Source organism: Vespa mandarinia, chromosome 18 (genome assembly GCF_050613455.1).
Source record: "Vespa mandarinia isolate Hongniang chromosome 18, ASM5061345v1, whole genome shotgun sequence".
NCBI classification, from domain to species: Eukaryota; Metazoa; Arthropoda; class Insecta; order Hymenoptera; family Vespidae; genus Vespa; species Vespa mandarinia.
In genome coordinates, this window is record NC_140827.1 from 2,802,501 (window position 1) to 2,820,000 (window position 17,500).

Consider the following 17,500-nt stretch of genomic DNA (forward strand, 5'->3'; position numbering starts at 1 on the left):
AAAGAAAAAGAAAAGGAAAAAAGAAAAAGAAAGAAAACGCCTTCGTTGCAACTATGTCGAGATTGTGCGAGCTCTCTTTGAACGCTCCACTTTGACGCTCACACGTTTCCATTTACTTATTTACGTGCTTTACGAATTGTAAAAATTAACAAATTTTTTTTTTCTTTTTTTTTTTTTTTTTTTTTTTTTTTTTTTAATACAAAATCATTGCTGGAGGGTAGGGGAAAAAATAATTCCAAACGAGATAATTTCGATACGAGAAATCTCGTTGCGTTTGGGATATCACAAAAAAGAAAAAAGAAAAGAAAAAAAAGAAGGAAAAAAAATGAAAGAAGAATGAAAAAGAAATAAATGAAAGGAAAAAAGAGAAAGGAAAGAGAAGAGAGAGAGAGAGAGAGAGAGAGAGAGAGAGAGAGAGAAAGGGTAAATAAATAAATGTAAGGGGGAAAAAAAAGAAAAAAAAGAAAAAACAAGAAAGAAAAGAAGAAAGAAAGAAAGCCAAAAGAAGAAAGTTGGGTGAAGAAGAAGAAGAAGAAGAAGAAAAAGAAAAAGAAGTAAATACTTCCAGGATACCAGCAGGAAGGGGGAGGGGGTGGCGAAGGAGGGGGGAAGGGACTTATATCCTTCGAATGGTTTTTTTTTTTTTTTCGTGGAGATTGGGGAGGGCGGAGTGGGGAGTGGGGAGGAAAACGTTCGATTTGGATCGAATCTAGAGAGACGCGGATACCTCTGCCGGGGTTAGATTGAAAGCTAATTAGTATTGGACAGCTAATTTAGCTTCGAGCGAGGCACTTACACCGGCCGGTTAACGTTCGTATTTTCGTAAACGTTAATAATACCGTGAGTGGATATCGGAGCCGTCCAACTGTCAGGTATGCCCACCCGCTGATATTTGGAATCAAAAGTGAAGTGGACAGCGATCCTGCGAACGGTAAATCGGAGGAGAGCTTCGCCGATCTCCCTAATTCCCTCCCGCCCTCCCACCCGTACCTTCGTTGCGTTGCGTCTGAAACCGAGACCAACTTTGGTATGCATGAACGAATAATCGTATTAACGATCTTCGAATCGCGATGGATCAGAACTTTCCTCTCTCTCTCTCTCTCTTTCTCTCTCTCTCTCTTTCTGTCTTTCTACTTTTCTTTGTATCTCGTACTTTTTCTTCAAGTTTTATTATTACACTCTACCATACAATTATTACAAATAATTGAAACGTCTTTATTATTAATCGAACCGACATTGGACATAAAAGCCTCTACGTATTATCCATTTTCTCATCTCTTTGAGATAGAACGTTATATCTTTTAATCATTATCTTCTCTTTATTTTTCATTTTATATTGTTCTTCATTATACTGATTTCATTTCTTTATTTCTTGTATTTGTGTTTGTTGCGTTTCTCTCTCTCTCTCTCTCTCTCTCTCTCTCTCTCTCTCTCTCTTTCTTTTTTTTTTCTTTTTATTTCGTTCCCTTTATTTACGTCTCCCTTTAATCCTTTTTCAAATTCCACAAAACTAATCGAGAAATTCTCAAAATATTACGAATAACGTTTACATAATAAAATCGAATGTCGAATGGAGTTACGTTCGATTGCGAACATTAATATTTTTCTAAACGAGCTCTCGGAATATCAACGATGTCGTTTCGTTACGTTAAAATTTTGTCATATTAATAAATTTTTGTTTCATGCCTATCTAACTGCGTTATATCTCAAGGATATTAAAACGTTCTCGTTTGAGAGAAATTGTCAAAAAGGCCGAATGTGCATAGTGACGAACGAAGAAGACGAACGAAGAAAGACGAATAATAATAATAATAATAATAATAATAAGAAGAAGAAGAAGAAGAAGAAGAAGAAGAAAAAGAAGAAAAAGAAGAAGAAGTAAGCGGTATAAGACCGGGAAAAAGGGCAAGTTCTCTTCTTAGGACGATTGGAGTATGATGGAGAGAAAGGGAAGCGGGGGAGTTTAAGGGACGACCCCCTACGTATTATCGTTCGGCTATTTTTTTCGGTTTGATCGTAAAACGTAATGGCCGTATAAAATCGTGGAAAAGGAGAAGAGTCTTTCTTCTTTGGTATTAAAAAAAAAAAAGGAAAAAAAGAAAAAGAAAAAGAAAAAAAAAAAGAAAGAGAAAAAGCAGGAAAAAAAGAAAAAAGAAAAGGAATAGAAAGAAGGAGAACGAAATTAAAAGAGAGAAAAAAAAAAGGAAGGAAGAGGAGGAAGAAGGGAAAAGGAACAAAAAAATAAATAAATAAAAGAAAAATAAAAGAAGAAAGGGAAAAGAAGGGAAAAAGGGGGAGGGTGGTGAGAAAAAAAAAAGAAAAAGGAAAAAAGAAAAGAGAACCTTTTAGACGATTTAGGAAAACATTATTAAATACTTTATGTTAATTACCGTAGTATCGTTTCGTTCGTCGAACGGCCTTAAATCGACTTGTTAAACAGCCCTGCCTGATCATAAATTCAACGTCGCGGCTTGACGCTCGATTAAAATCTGCTTTTGTGAGAACACCACCCACCCGCACTCTCCCCCACTATCAACCGTGCTCGCGCTTGATTCGAATCCACTCCCCCACTCACCAAATTCTTCCTCCCACGTTCGTTCCTATCATTTTCTTCAAAAAAAAAAAAAAAAAAAAAAAACTTTCTTCTTCCTCTTCTTCTTCTTTGTCTTTCTTTCTTTCTATTTATTTCTTCGCTCATGTCGATCGTTGTTTTTTTTACCCCGTTTACGATCGTTGTTTTTCTTTTTTTAATGTTACCTTTTCTTTTTCTTTTCCTCCTCAATTTTTTTTTTCTAACGAAATTTGACGTAAAATATTATTAGAAATGAACAAAAATATATATATATATATATATATATGTATATATATATGTATGTATGTATAAATACATATGTATATATATTTATACTCGATTGGATTATGGACTTAAAATTTATCGACGAGAGAGAATGAAAACGACGAGAATATCGACGTACTCGGTAGTAAACTACTCTTTTCACGCGTGCATTTATCTTTCTCTCTCTCTCTCTCTCTCTTTCTCTCTCTCTCTCTCTCTTTATTTCGTCGAAAATATCGTAGCAGAGGGCAAGCGACTCGAGCGAGACCGTAAAACATATATTAAAGCCTTCGCATGAATATGCATGTTGCCGAGTTTTCAATTTCGTGCGAATACTTTCACGATGATGCTTGCTCCACTACTATACCATCCCTCTTTCTCTATCTCTCTCTCTCTCTCTCTCTCTCTCTCTTTCTCTGTCTCTATCTATCTCTCTATCTTTCTCTCTATCTATCTATCACTCTCCATTCACTTTACATTCCCACCTCTCGGTCTCCATCAATCCTTTTGGAAGTTTTACGAGCCGTAAAGAAAACTAAGAAGGGAAGATATTCGATCTGCCCTTATCCCTTATTTCTCTCTCTCTCTCTGTCTGTCTCTCTCTCTCTCTCTCTCTCTCTTTCTCTCTTTCTGCATGTGTATTATCGTATTAATCGACGAGTTAATTAATCCTAAACTTTCGTTTTGTTAAAAGAAAGAATAAAATTAAAGTATAAAAAGAAGAAGAAGAAGAAAAAAAAAAGAAAATAAAAGATGTATAAAAACATAAACAATACAAATTTAATGGACTTGTTAATAATTTTCATTCAAACTCCTTTCTATTTTGGAAAGATACAAAATTTCTATATATATATATATATATGTATGTGTGTGTGTGTGTGTGTGTCTAGAATAAGACTATTGAGAACATTAAGAGGAACGATCATTCGAATTCGATTAAAGTTCGATTAAGTTTGTCTCGAATCAAGAAGATAGTGATTGAGCCTCTCTTGCCCGTGATAATTTAACAGTCAATTAGGTTGCCTCTTGGTGTTCGTTAAAGCTAAAAGGAAGAACGAAATTCTAACGGGCGTTCACGTATAATATCGACAACTAAGCATTATTTTCCCTCTGCTTAAATACCGCTAACTTACAGATTCGGCATGCCCTTTCAGTCACTTCTCTCATTTTGATCTCCCTTCCATCCACCCACTCACCCTCTTCCTTCAATCCTCCTCTTCCTATCCTCCTGGTTACCCATCCTTCCTTCCATCCTTCTCTCATACCAGTTTTCTCGAGGTTTAGCATTTGGTAGGTAAAGCAGGAGGAGGCCTACTACGGCGTCTATCTCTTCTCGATCCTCCCTTCCACCCACCCATTCACCCACCTTCCTACCCTTTCTCTAGCTCCATTCCAAGCCCCACTCTCGTTTCCTTTACTTCCCACCCAAAGCCCCCCTTCGTAATTGTTTGATTACTCAGCATGGTGCTGAGCCACGGTTAATTCAAACTAAGGCCTCCGCCAAGATTGTTCTAGTTCACCTCTCTCTCTCTCTCATTCTCTCTCTCTCTCTCTCTCTCTCTCGTTCGTTCGTTCATTCGCTCGTTCCTTCTCTCTCTCTCTCTCTCTCTCTCTCTCTCTCTCTCTCTTTGGCTGATGGTTTAACGTAAGCTGTAAGCCGCAAGGTAATACTACGTGCATCGAACCAACGTTATCGGGTATTACCACCCCCGGGGGAACGTTAATTAGCGATCATTACTTAATTGATCGACACCCGTCGGCGAGCTTCCAGCCGAGGTGGAGTCTCTCCCCTTCTCTCTTTCTCTCTCTCCCTCTATCTTTCCTCTTTCTCTATCTATCTATCTCTCTTTCTCTCTTTAGCCGGTCTATATATCTACATCTACCGTATATGGTTTCTCTCATACGTGCGTATTTGTTCATTAATTTTAGTAATGGGTCGGTACTTTCAACGATGGACACAAGTAGACTTCAATATCCTGATAGAAAACGATGTGCTGTTGGATCGTTGGATCTAGAAAGTGGAGAGGGGAGGGGGGAGGGAAGGGGAAAGAAGGAAAACCAAAAAAAAAGAGAAAAAAAGACGATCTTTCTCGTGTCAGATTAGAACCAACGATAACCGATGGTTCTCTAACTAATTGTTAGAAAAGTGATAGAGAAAGAGAAAGAGAGAGAGAGAGAGAGAGAGAGAGAGAGAGAGAGAGAGAGAGATAAAAAAGGAAGTATGAGATCCGATCGCGTTAATGTTTGTAATTTAATTAAAACGGGATATAATATAAAATTTCGGAAAATAGTATATTATATATCTATATATACATATATATATTTATTTATTTCTATTAAATAATATCAAGATTTATATGCCGTGTATGTATTAAGAAATTATATTTTAAAATGTTTCATTGATACGACCTCATCTCTCTCTTTTTCTCTCTCTCTCTCTCTCTCTGTCTGTCTCTCTCTCTCTCTCTCTCTCTCTCTCTCTCTCTCTCTCTCTCTCTATTTCTCTATCTCTTCAATTCTCTTTCTCTATCTTACGAATCTTTCGACAAAGTCCTTTTTACCAGGTTGTCGCGATAAAAAAAAAAAAAAGAATAAGGAAGAGATCTACCACAAAAGGGATCGGTTTTAGATCCCTTACCGGGGAATATCAATCGGAGATCAAGTCCTCGGGAGATTATTTTTATAGAGAAGGCGTCCTTCTTTTACTATATACTGATCTGTCCTTTCACGAATGGCTTAACCGGGGGAAATCGTTTCCAAGGAAATCGTATATATTGAATCGTTCACTCCTTTCAACGTTTAATCTCATCGGAAATAAAACCTTGCTTTTCCTATATATATATATATATATATATATATATATATGCACACACACACCCATATATATGTATAAACGTATATACTTAATATCATGCGGTCGGGCTTCTTTCGGTCGTCGACCTTCCTTCAAAAAGTTCTCGATTTAAACGACGATATTGAAATTACGATCGGTAACTCATACGAAATTGATTAAATCTTTAATAATTAACGAACAGGTTCTTTCACGGTTCTTTAACAGCCATTCCATTCTCCTCCATATTCTTCTTCTTCTTCTTCTTCGTCCTCTTTTTTTTCTTCTTTAAGGTTTCCATAGGAATCATGATATACGTACGTACGTACGTAAATGCATATATAAGTTGAAAAAAAGAAAAAAAAAGAAGACGGTAAAAAGAAGAAAGGTAAGAAAAGGAAAAAGAAAAAGAAATTAAACGAAAAGGAAGAGAAAAGAGATGAAATAGAGAATGAAAGAGAAGATATAGTTTAGGGCGGTACCATTAATTTAAATTTTTATGCGCAGCCAGATTGTGTCAGTCGTTACCCAAGTATCTTCGATCAGTCGAACAAAAAGTCCTCTCTCTCTCTCTCTCTCTCTCCCTCTCTCTCTCTTTCTTTCTCTCTGTATATCGCGGATGCGCTTGGTAATTGTTAATGAATAAATATAAGTCCCGCACAATGAAACTCATATGTGACCGGACGTGGTCCCACAATGGCGCGCTGCGGTGCTTCTCATCCTGATCCTGTTCGCGCGGCCTATAACGCGGTGACAGCACCGTCCTCCTTCCTTTTATTTCTCCTCTCCTCATCCTCCCCATCATCCTCATTCCCCATTCCCCATTCCCTTAACTCTCATCCCAATCATCTATAGCTATCGTTCGAGAAAACGACTTCAACTCACCGTCGTTAATAGATCGACAAATTGCATACTGACGATCGTTTGATTACAATTTTAACCTGAATTTTTATCCTTGAACGAGGATCATATCCGTGGATCAAGCTCGTCATACGAAACGTATCATATTAACTCGAATGATATTAATTTTAAATATACGAAATTAATTGATCTTTAATTATTAATCAAAAGATACCAATGTTGTCGTTTCCCCTCCCACGCTACCCCCTTCCAAAAAAAAAAAGAAAAAGAAAAAGAAAGGGAGAAAGAAAGAGAGAGAGAGAGAGAGAGAGAGAGAGAGAGAGAAAAGAAAAAAAAGGAAAAACACAAAGCTCAAATTTGTTTTCAAAAAGATTTATTACGGTACCGTCGAAATTCTTTTTCTTTTTTTTAAACGTCATCAAAATTGATCACCCATCGTTTTCAGAGACAGACAGAGAGAGAGAAAGAGAGAGAGAGAGAAAGAGAGAGAGAGAGAGAAAGAGAGAAATAAAATAATAATAATAAAAAGAAGAAAAAAAAAATTGAAATAAATCGTGAGTGAATGAAAATGACAAAACGATAAAAGGTTTGACTTCACGGATGGAAAATTCATAATAAATTTCACCTTCGGCCAAAGAATTAGTTTCCTTTTTTCACCTTAGAACCGATTCACGAACGTAGTAACGTAAGATACTTATCTGGATCGACGAAGGGAAAAGGACGAAACAACAACACGAATCGAATGGAAGGTGAAAGAATGAAAGGAAAGAGAGAGAGAGAGAGAGAGAGAGAGAGAGAGAGAGAGAGAAAGGGAAAAAAAAGAGAGAGAAAAAAAAACGGGTTCGATGTGTGTCCTGCGTGGGAGAATGCATCTCGGCAAGAGCGTGTACATACTATATATGGGCCCCGTTGAATGGCGTGACGAACTCGTAACAAAAAAAAAAAAAAAAAAAAAAAAAAAAGAAAAAAAAAACTTACGCATGTGACACGTCTTTGTTCCGACTTGGGGCCCCCTCGAAAGTCCTACCGTATGGATGGATGATCGTCAAGTATGGTACGGTTTGAAAAAAGAAAAGAAGAAAAAGAAGAAAAGAATGGAAGAGAAGCCGCGTATACGCATCGATAAAAAATCGATAATTCGTATTTTTATTCTCGCTCGTTGTCCAAAAAAAAAAAAAAAAAAAAAGAAAAGAATTTTTATCAACGAAGTATAATATACAAAAAAAAAAAGAAGAAAAAAAAAAAGAAAGAAAGAAAAACTTTCGTCGCGAAGTACGGAGTACAATGCGTAATTAAATATTTAATTGATAATCGATAATGCGAAAGTTTTTTTTTTTTTTCTTTTTTTTTTTTTTTTGATGACGTATATATATATAAATAAGTAAATAAGTAAGTAAGTAAGTAAGTAAGTGAGTAAGTTAGTAAGTTAGTAAGTTAGTAAGTAAATAAGTAAGTAAGTACGTGGCTCATTAAACGTTTAACGGCTTGTATTTTGCCCGAACGTACTGGCGCTTACTATTGCGGACCCGCTCGTTTTCCGTACAAATGAGGATCATCGAGAACGTTTGCCTCTACGCGCAAACTCGACCACCCGGTATAAATGGCTCGAATGTAGTAATTACACGTACAAGTCGGCATCGTATACGCGATGCATTAATGTCTATGTGGCCTTGGGCAGTGGGAGGTTTCAACGACGTCGTATCGTCGATGAGATAGAGAAAGAGAGAGAGAGAGAGAGAGAGAGAATGAGAAGAGAAGGTAAGAAGGAACGGACAACTCGTGGGCCCTAATATTTTGACGTGGCCTAATGAAACAATGCGATCGGCCCGCTACAAGAAGGAAAGGAAAGATGGACATCGCGGTTTCTCTTAAAAGAGAGATAAAGATAGAAAGAGAAAGAGAGAGAGAGAGAGAGAGAGAGAGAGAGAGAGAGAGAGAAAGAGATAAAAGAGGATGGGTATTAAGCAACGGCAAACGAGTCGGCCGAAGGAAGAAAACCACGAAGTTGGGTCCTTCGTCTTCTCCCTAGAATTATTGCTTTGCGCGAGCGAGCGAGCGAACGAGCGAACGAGCGAATAAGCCGGCGGAAGCAGCTGCGCCGTAAATCTGCATTTTCGACAGGTGTTACGATGATCTCTCGCTAACATAGTTTATGTTATTCCTACGGAAACTAAACGTTTCTTCGAAAGGTTTATTTCGTTGAATAATAGGTGTATCTTCTAAACGCCCATGAGAAAACAATTATAATAATCGTAAATAGAACGAATAAAATATCTCTCGATCGAATTAAAATAATGTTCGTTTTCGATCGAAGAAGATCTCATGGAGTATCTCAGAAGAAATGGCGGTCGTCGAGGAGCTATAATCGAATTTCAATCGGCCATCGAGACGGTAAAAGAGGAGTGGGCCCAAAGAGGCCCACGAACAGACCCGATGCATTCTCTTTGAAGACGAACCTAATCGAACAGTTTTATTTCTTTATTTCGTTTGGTTTCGTTTATATTCGTTTCGTTTTCTCCGGCGCCCGTGTCGGACCGGGCCGGACCGGGCCGGGCCGGACCGTGGCACGGCGTGGCGCGGCGTGCCGGACCACGGTGATTGGTCGAGGCGGGAGAAGAGACCTATGCGGCCCTAAGGCCCCCCATCCGAGATCGGCCGTCCTACCGCCACGGGGAAAGCTTTGACGGGCGTGCAAGAAGAACAAGTATGAAATCAGCCTCCCGACAGACAACGGACTCTATCAGATGGTAATTATGTGTACGGCTGATATAGGGAGATACCAACGGGCCCAATATACACCTATATCCAAAACTTATACTGGGTGATGTATCTAGAATAGAAATACAATAATCCATAGTCATTAATTCATCTTTTATTATTATTATTATTACCAATTATATTTACGAATGCGTTCGAAGAATCGTTGGTTATCGTACGAGTATAGAACTTCGTGATGGCGCCTATACGAGAAAGAGAAAGAGAGAAAGAGAGTATGTGTGTGTGTGTGTGTGAAAGAGAGAGAGAGAGAGAGAGAGAGAGAGAGAGAGAGAGAGCAAAAATAAAAAAAGGATTTATATTCGATAAAGGGTATAATAAATCATCGGGACCGTTGCACCTTTTCGATACGTTTCTCTTTCAAATTTTATATCCTCCTTACTCATGATAATCCGATAATTTATCGATAAGTACAGATATAATCGATATAACTTGAATGATCTTTTGGGTCCTAGGAATGTTCACGATTTCGGAACACCCGGTACATAAAATACGTTCGAGACGGTACGTTAGCGACTGACATTGTGAGTGACGTACGATATGGAGGAAGGCATCGGCCAGTCTATAATATATAATAAAAATGCATCCGCACGCCTCGATGAGTTGATTGTCTGCTTGTCCGGATGCCAAAACGTCCGAACTCGTGCATTTCATATCGCGTTTTATGCATTTACGAAGGCGCCCCGTTCTCCTTCCCTCCCTCTCTCCCTCTCTCTTTTTCTCTCTCTCTCTCTCTCTCTCTCTCTCTCTCTCTCTCTCTCTGTCTTCGTACTCGGGTGGCCAAGAAATCGGCCCACGGCGTTTTCTTACCCTCCATCGTCGTCATCCACCGTCTTGTCGTCGGTTAATAACGACAATAGAAAAGTATACACGGTCCAACGACCTTATCTTATTAAAATCGACCTCATCTTTTAAAATATCTTTTATCTTTAAGAAATATATCGTAGGAACTAATTACGTAGATTGATTTTTATCTATTTCTATTTAAACAATATTATTATCATATTATTTTCTATAACAATGTGATATTAACGTGATACTTATTATTACGAAAATAAATTCCTATTGTTATTATTCATTTATATATTTCTCTCTCTCTCTCTCTGTCTCTCTCTCTGTCTCTCTCTCTCTCTCTCTGTCTATCTGTCTCTTTCTCTCTTTCGTTGTCTCTCTCTCTCTCTCTCTCTCTCTCTATCTCTCTATCTCTCTTTGTCTTTGTATCATTCAAAGAGGTAAAACTCGAAGGTGTCGAATCTCATGCGTATTTTGGAGACTGTTGGATGAGATGTAGTAAGAGTAAGAAGAGGAGGAGGAGAAAGAGTAGTAGTAGTAGTAGTTGTAGTAGTAGAAGAAGAAGAAGAAGAAGAAGAAGGAGGAGGAGGAGGAAAGTGGAGGAGTCGGTGATGTTCGCCTTTGATTTAACCGAAGAGTCTCGCGGAAACACTCGCGCCTCCGTAGCTAGCAGTTGAAGTGCATACCCAAGTGGATTTGCATACGAGTTCGTATCACGGTGTTACCTGCTGTAGAAGAGGTAGGCCGGGCACATGTCACATTCCCACTGTCTGTGTTGTCATTGGCAGAAAGAGAAAGAGAAAGAGAGAGAGAGAGAGAGAGAGAGAGAGAGAGAGAGAGAGAGAAAGAGAGAAGGCGATTGCGTGTACGCGAGGATCCAAGAGAGGTAAGTACTCGTACTAAGTGCTGTTTTATTTGTGTAAGAACAGCCACTTTGCTACTACCATCCCCAGTCGCCATCTCTCTCTCTCTCTCTCTCTCTATCTATCTATCTATCTATCTCTCTTCGTTGAGCTAAGCTAAGAGAAGGAACGGACTTGATGGAGAAATTGAGAGAGGATGGGAAGGTGGAAGATAGGAAGGAAAGGAGAGAGGAAGAAGGAAGTGGAATGAGTCGCGTATAAATAGGCGATTCCTAGCTGTGTTCACGAATCGCTCGCGCAAAATGTCATCACGATTCAAGACAATTCTCGGTTGGCTGAGCGCCGCTAAGAAAGATAGAATTATAGTAGCTCGGGCTAAAATAGAGAAATCCTTAGTCGTGATATACTACGGTAGGTAGGTAGATAGGTAGATAGGTAGGTAGGTAGGAAGGAACCTACTTCCGGAAGCATAATTTTCTCGCTACTCTTCTATATACGACTCCTTACTTAACGCCAAAGTCAGCCATTTTGTCGTCGTACGACAACCAACGAATTTTCTTCATTGTGATATAATAAATCCCTCATGAGGTTATTGAATTTCTTACGTTATTAAAAGATATTGTTTTTTTTTTTTTTATCGTATTCCATTCTAACGTGAATAATGGGATATTATTTTACGAATATAAACATTACAATGATGGTTAAGTTTTTCTTTTTTCTTTTCTTCCTTCTTTTTTTTTTTTTTTTTTTTTTTTTTTTAAATAGATAGAAGATCGAAGATGCGGTAATTCGAATAGAAAAGAAGACCGATCGATTTTATTTACTTTCTTTTAATCGTATTGTATAATAAATTACGCGTTTTCCATTTTATTGTATGATATATTAACATAAGGAATCATAACAATTCGGTAGCAAACGCCTTCGGAGAAACACGTCACAGTAAAGTTATAGTCGGTTAACAAACGTCTTCGTTATTGCTTTAGACGGAATAGGAGTTCTGCTTGCTACTGTTAGACACATTCTATTTCTCTCTCTCTCTCTCTCTCTCTCTCTCTCTATTTCTCTTTCCACCTTTCTCACTCTCGCGGATCCACAATGTACAAGGTCCTTCGCTTTGATCTTGGCCAACAGCGAAACTTTAGACCGTAACGCGTTATTCTTCCTATCTCGATGAAAAATTCTTTTCGACATAACTATCAATATCCATGGAGAAATAAGTTTTTCGTGATTAAATGATAAATCAATAAAAATACAATTACATGGGACAAATAAAGTTTGACGAGGATTTTGCCAATGACTGATAGAAAGCTAAGGATTAACCTTAGGACAATAGATCTCCAAATGGTATGGACATAGTGAACCAGCAGCAACAGCAGTAGCAGTACCAGTACCAGCACCAGTAACAGTAGCAAGTATACCAGTACCAGCAACAGTAGCAAGTACCAGTACCAGTAGCAGGCAGTCAGCGGCTGGTATGCAAAAGGTAGAATAGAAGAGGACCAAACCAAACTAGGCGCGCGCTTTCCTCTGTTTGAATACTCAGCCTGATGTCCAAAGGTGCTTCCTCTCACACTTTGCAATCTACGCGCCTTAGTCTTAGCAAATTGTACAATAACAATTGTAGGAGTAGCTCCTAGCGTCATCACCATCACTGTAACACCTCTTTCTCTTACATCTACGTTGTCTTCCTTCACCTCGTCGTCGTCGTCTTCGTCGTCGTCGTCGTCATCGTAGTTCTCGTCCTCGTCTTCGTCCTCGACCTCATCCTCATCTTAGTATCTGTCCCCTGTTACTAGAGTCTTCACTCCCGTTAGCAATGTTGTGTACATTAGCGGATGCTCTGAAGACAAGACAAACGCAATATTACACAAATACAACCATCCTTGTCGGCATTCCCCCGGCACCCGCTTCCTCCTCCCTTTCTATGACTGCCAAGGCCGTCTTCTCTCCCTCTCTCTGTCTCTCTCTCTCTCTCTCTCTCTCTCTCTCTCTCTCTGTCTATGTTTCTGTCTCTGTCTTTCTCTTTCTCCTTTACTCAATCGCCGTTCGTCTCTTTGCACCCCTCATAAAGGACGCCATCTTGGCTTGCAAACGTTTCATCTTGAGAAAGGACGAAGAGAGAGAGAGAGAGAGAGAGAGAGAAAGAGAGAGAGAGAGAGAGGAAGAGACATAGAAAGGGAAGGATATACACACCTTCGAGGGATTTCGCAGGAGTTTGGACAATTGTAGGATAGCGGTAGCCTCTCTCCTTCCGATTGCTTAGCCCAATTCGTACTGATAGCAGGCATCAAAGTACCCGGGCTCGTGCCCTTAGAACATCGCGAAGTTACACACAGACCTTTATTGTTGGTCATTGTCTGCGGTCTCTAAGCTTCTCTCTTACCATCTGCAATGCTTATCGAGAATTAATTTGCTGTGAACAGTCGTAACGGAGGGATGTAACGTAACCGGATCCGAAAGTCATTGTTTGATATGAAATAGATATCATTTGGAGAGGGAGGAAGAGAGAGAGAGAGAGAGAGAGAGAGAGAGAGAGAGAGAGAGATAGAGAGATAGAGAAAGAGATCAACGAGATATTGTCTGTTCATAATTCATAGAAAAAAAATCATATATATATATATATATGGAAAACGTTGTAAAGACTCTTGGAATCACCGGTTCTCTGAAGTTCTCAAAGATACTGGTCAACATCAAAGCGGCAATCACGTGTTTGAAGGGGGAAAAGAAAGAAGGGAAAAAAAAGTTGAAGGAAAGAAAGAAAGAAAAAGAAAAGAAAGGAAAAGGAAGAGGAAAGGAAGGAAAGCAAAAGGAAAAAGAAAAAGGAAAAGAAAATCAAACGAAAGAAGACACAAAGACGGCGAAGTAACATTTCCGTAGTTGATTCCGGAAACGGGAAAAGGGTTGGTGGCGAAAAGGGTGGATGATAGCGATGGTAGATAGGAAACACGGAGAAAGAGAGAAAGAAGAAGGGTAGGGGTATGGTGGACTGTGTGGTGGGTTAGAAGGGGAAGAAGGAGGAGGAGGTGGAGGAGGAGGAGGGAGGGGGGAGTAAAGGGGGTTAATATTTCAAGAAGATTTCCTGTAGTAGTCCCGTGCATCTCCCATTGAATTCGCGGCTGAAGGCTGGTCTGGCTCTTGGGGGTAGGTTGAGGGTTTAATAAGAGACACGGAAAGAGAGAAAAAGATAGACAGAGAAAGAGAGAGAGAGAGAGAGAGAGAGATAGAGGAAGAGGGAGAGATAGAAACCGAGATTCGTAGCCACGTTGTAATATCCGTTTTGTATAATCGCGCTGCCAGTCCTCCTTTTATTTTTGATAATTTTTTTCATCAGAATACCGGCCGGCGCACACACTTTCTCTCTATTCCTCTCTCTCTCTCTCTCTCTCTCTGTCTGTCTCTCTATGTCTCTCTCTTTTTATTTCTCTCTCAGTATATCCCGCGAGACGCTCTGGGCAATGGAACGTACGTCGTCCCTTCTCTACTCTTTCTCTTTCTCTTTCTCACCCTCTCCTTCCACCCTCTAACTCTTTCCTCTTTCCTTAACGTCGCCGTCACTGCCGCCATTACACCCCTCTTTATCTCTCTCTCTCTCTCTCTCTCTCTCTCTCTCTCTCTCTCATTATCTAACACACGTCGGTCTGACGGCGCGCGTGGATTCAGAGAAACGTATTAATACGTAATCAGTCGGGAGCTGCTTTCGTTGCGGTCTCGGCTTTTCGTCGCTGCTACTGCTGCTTGCTTCTACCCTCCTCCTCCTCCTCCACCTCTCCCCAACCAACCCAACCCAACCAACCAACCACCCCACCTTCCTTCCTTCCTTCCTTCCTTCCTTCCTTCCTTTTTTCTTTTTCCTTTTATCTTTTTCTCCGTGACCATCCCGTTAATATCCTTCGGAACGAATTCCTTCCTCTGAACTAACGCCGAGTACGAGTCGAGTTAAATTAACGTGATTTTTCCTCTTTCTTTTCTTCTTTTTTCTTTTCTCTTTTATTTTTATTTTTTCTTTTTCTTCTTCTCTTCTCTTTTTTCTTTCCCCTTCTATTTCTCTTTCCCTTTCAAACTACTCCCTTCTCACTCCCCACCCACCACCGTACACCCCAATCCATCCCGCCTCGTCGTTCTTCTTTTTCTTCTTATTCTTTTCTTCCTTTCTTTCTTTCTTTCTTTCTTTCTTTCTTTCCTTTTTCCCTTCTTTTTTTTTCCATATTTGTCTCTCCTTTTTACCATTTTCTTTTCCATTTGTCAGCCGCGTTCTCGCGTACGTATAAACGAACAAGAAGAAATTCCCATTTACGGTGTAATAATTCTTCAGGATAATCGTAGCGTTTCTATTAAGTACTTACTTACATACTTACTTAGTTACTTGCATAAGGAAAGGGGGGAAAAAATGTTTTAGAAAAAAGGCAAAGGGAAGAGATTAGGGATCTTCGATAGAAATCGTTTTTCAATAAAGGGATGGTGGTGAGGAGGAGAGGGGGCGACTGACATAGATAAAGTTTGAGAAGGAAAGGGAGAGCCTATACGTGATTTGCACAATGAGAACGACGATCGAGCCGGGCGATTCTTTGTTGGTCGCACGATCATTCGTATTATCTAACGATCAGAGTAGTATAGGCCCCGTCTATTTGAATACGTAGAAGAAAGGGAATAAGAATAAGTTGAAGAAAAGAAGAAGAAGGAGGAGGAGGAGAAGGAGGAGGAGGTGGTGGTGATGATGATGATGATGGTGGTAGTGGAGGAGGATGAGGAAGGTCAGATCGGGTGGCTCGATCGGGACGGTTAGGGTAAGGTCCCATCGAATTCGTTCTTGAAAACGTCTTGCATTTAAATATCGGACTCCTACGCAAAACGAAAGACCGGCGGACCAAGAGATAGACAGAAAGAGAAAGAGAAAAAGAGAGAGAGAGAGAGAGAGAGAGAGAGAGAGAACAAAATAGGGATCCATTGAACCCAAATCGCAGGTGCAGACTGAAACGCTTTTGCTTTCTTCGCGAGCGAGAAACGCGAAGGTTCATGTGAAGGGAGCACCTTTCGAGGGATCATTCGTCGATTCACCCATTCTTGGCCACGTTTAACCACCCTGTTTACCCCCTCCCCTCCCCGCCCAAGAATACCCAACTCACCCCTTTGGGTGTCTGTTATTATTCCCCTTCTCTGGTAGTAGTAAAACTCTAGTAGAAGAGAATGCCGTTCCATCCTGCGAAACCGATCGAATCATCAAAGAAAGGGTTGCATGGGAAACTTTATTCACGAGTTTACATAGAGAGAGAGAGAGAGAGAGAGAGAGAAGGGGGTGGGAGGGAGGGTGGGGAGAAGGGACTCTCGAAACTTAACGAACGGATTTCTAAAGCGACGAACTGGGTCAAGTTCAACGATATTGATTTTCATTCATGGTTTTAGTCTTGAATTACTATTACGAGAATTATAATATTGATTGAAGGAAAAACAATTCATATTATTATCGTAATATAATATCGTACGATTAAATCGAAATATTCTTACTTCGAAGCACGTTGTTCTCTTTTTTTTTCGTTTTTTTTTGTTTCTCTTTTTTTTTTTTTTTTAATCGTTTCGTACAATCGCACTTTATGACGTCACGTATGATGTACATATATATATATATATATATATATATATATATATATATATATTAAAAAATAAAAATGTAGATAGGTTTTTCTTATTCTCGATGATCGTGAAACGGGGGCATTTATAGCCAATAGTCACGTTAAACCAGGAACCGTGGCCCTTTTCATTCTGACATGGTCGAAGCAATTAATTGGCGTTAATTAGAGAAGAGGATATCCTTATTTTAAAGCCAATTAAGAGCAACCGTTAATGCTATCTTATTATCGTTTCTTAGGCGTTAAAGCTGTTGTCGGTTCTCTCTCTCTCTTTCTCTTTCTTTCTTTTTCTTTCTCTCTCTCTCTCTCTCTCTCTCTCTCTCTCTCTCTCTTTCTTTCTCTCTCTTTCTCATTCTATCTTATATCTCTGCTAATTTTCGAGACAAAGTTTCTCATGGATTTTTCTAATCACACATTTCTTTTTTTCTCCCCAATTTTTTCTTCAATCAAGTATTTATTATCGTTTCTAACGTAAACATCTTATCATTTTAATGAATGAAAAAGTATTAGTATCTCGTTCGATTCAATGGATTATTACAATTTTTCCTTCTTCACGATTTTAATTTGTCTACGTCGACGTATAGTTAAGCTTTTTATCTTTCCAAAAAAAAAAAGAAAAAAAAAAATAAAAAAAAAAAATAAAATATATATATATATATATATATATATATATATACATATATACAGCCACATATACGCGGAGATTCTCGCGTTATCGAAGGTAAAAAACTCATTCCACGAAAAAATTCAAGTAGACATCGTCGCGTTTCGTTCGTTGCGTTATAAGAGTGAAAAAAAGGACGAAGAGGAGAACGAGAACGATGAGGAGGACGATCCATTCGTCGTATCCTCTTCTCTCTTTTACTCTCGCGAGACGAAGTGATCTCGCCTCTGGAATATTGAAACGTCCATTTATAAA

The 17,500-nt window shown here is 39.2% G+C and overlaps 1 protein-coding gene and 1 long non-coding RNA gene across 9 annotated transcripts in view; one reads left to right on the forward strand and one right to left on the reverse strand.

Annotated features, from left to right (window-relative positions):
• Positions 1-17,500, forward strand: part of LOC118445199 (uncharacterized) — a 271,029-nt gene that overhangs the window by 170,554 nt on the left and 82,975 nt on the right. The gene's annotated exons all lie outside the window — the stretch shown is intronic.
• LOC118445198 (uncharacterized) overlaps positions 11,802-17,500 on the reverse strand; it is a 9,528-nt gene continuing 3,829 nt past the window's right edge. For 2 of the 4 annotated variants that reach the window (XR_004839172.2, XR_004839176.2), the window contains 2 exons: positions 13,151-13,343; positions 11,802-12,797 (listed from right to left, as the gene is read on the reverse strand). This is a non-coding gene — a long non-coding RNA (uncharacterized LOC118445198). Of the gene's footprint in view, positions 12,798-13,150; positions 13,371-17,500 lie in introns of all 4 variants that reach the window. The other 2 variants (XR_004839173.2, XR_004839174.2) reach the window with 2 other exon arrangements.